Genomic DNA, 1,885 nt, shown 5'->3' with positions numbered 1-1,885 from the left:
TTGTCTAACTCCAAAACACTTTACTACCTCAAACAGAGAGCAACATATTTCTTTTGCGACATATATTTTTTATTAACTTTTATAATACATTGAGATACATATTATATTAGTTTATAAACTTCATTGTTGATTGATTTTATTTTTTTGTGTGTATTTTTTTACAATAGTTTTATCATTACATAATTTATCTATAATATTTTTAATTATTCATCTTTCATTATGATTAAGTTTATTATACGGTTTGATATGGTGTTGAAGCCATATGCAGTAAACTGTAGGTTATAAATAAATTTTTATTTAATATAGATTGATTTATTTGAGGTAGAGAAGCAATATTAAAAAGCATAAAAGACAATAGTTATGATGAAAACGATCATCTTACGCGTAATTTTCAACATGATTATAATTAAAATTTGTCACTCTACTCATATAAATGATGAGGATTTAAATTTCAATGATAGCTCGAATAAGAATAATTCCCACACTGTTATTAAATAAAAATTTTAATCGTTATTAAAATCTTATTTTCTAGTGATTCATATGTAATACTCGGAATTTTAATGCGTCAGTTTTCTTTAAAATAAACTATATACGAGTATCTTTTAAAAACTAAAATAAAATTCCACTGATAATATAAACAAATTAACTCTTAGAATTTCATTCACAGTGTATCTTTTAAAAAAGAAAAGTTCAACTAACAATCTAAACAAATAAACTCTTAGAATTTCATTCACAATTCAAATACTTTTAGGAGTAATTGTAGCTTGTGAACATTAGTTATTATAAAAGATAATGATGTACGGTTAATGGTATATTATAATGATGATAAAATGAATTCCAATTAAATTATATTAGTAAAATAATTATATGCTAACATGCATGATAATATTATTATTGGACTTTATAATACTTTTTCATAAAATTCGTATACAAATTTGGTTGACAACATTAAAATTTCAATAATGTTGGAAAATTCTAGATTTATAAAATTTGTATCAACTTTTTGCTGAAATATTTTGAGATTATTCTAAACCTTTCATAGTGTTTGTATGTGATGTATTCACAAAAGATTGGTCTACATTTATATAATGTGAAAAAAATTTAAATAGAATTTCTTCCATAAGTTTTTTGTGAATAAAAGTAATAGTTTGATATAAGTTCAAGATTTTTAAAATTTAAAGAATTTCTTATATAAAGAACTTTTCTTAAAATATTAAGAAATAAGTACAGGTTACTCAAATTTAAAGAAGTAATTTTCTTAAATAAATAACTTTTTTGATATTCAAAACTCATTTTTGTAAAAATCTTATTAAAATATTGCTTTTAATATTAAGGGTTAAATATGTTTTTGGTTTCTCAAATTTTAGGAAAATTTAGAATTAGTCCATTTTCAAAACTTTTAACCAATTTAGTCCTGCATCTTTAAAAATATGTGAGTTTAATCCTTTTAACTAAATTTTGTTAAGTTTATCTGACGTTTCAAGCGCATTTCATGATAGTATTTGAATTATTTATATTGTTTGACACATTTTCGTTTCAATGTTAACTCAAATGTTATCATAAAATGCGTTTAAAATGTCAAATAAACTTAACAAAATTTGGTAAAAAAAACTAAATCCACGTATTTCTAAAGATGAAAGACTAAATTAGTATAGAGTTTCAAAGAATGACTAATTCCTAAATTCACTAAAACTTGAGGGATTAAAAACATATTTAACCCTAATATTAACGAACTCATGTAAAGAATTTCCGTTAGAAATTATATTAGATGTTGAGTTTTCTTCATTGGAAAAATATCGGAGAGATTCACACTAATAAACTAGAAGCATTTTATATATAGAAAAGTAAGATATTAATTCCAATTCAAAATTTAAGTAATAAAAAT

Source organism: Vigna unguiculata, chromosome 4, assembly GCF_004118075.2.
Source record: "Vigna unguiculata cultivar IT97K-499-35 chromosome 4, ASM411807v1, whole genome shotgun sequence".
Classification (NCBI taxonomy): Eukaryota; Viridiplantae; Streptophyta; class Magnoliopsida; order Fabales; family Fabaceae; genus Vigna; species Vigna unguiculata.
The sequence above is the reverse complement of the archived record's forward strand: the minus strand, read 5'-3'. Positions refer to the sequence as shown.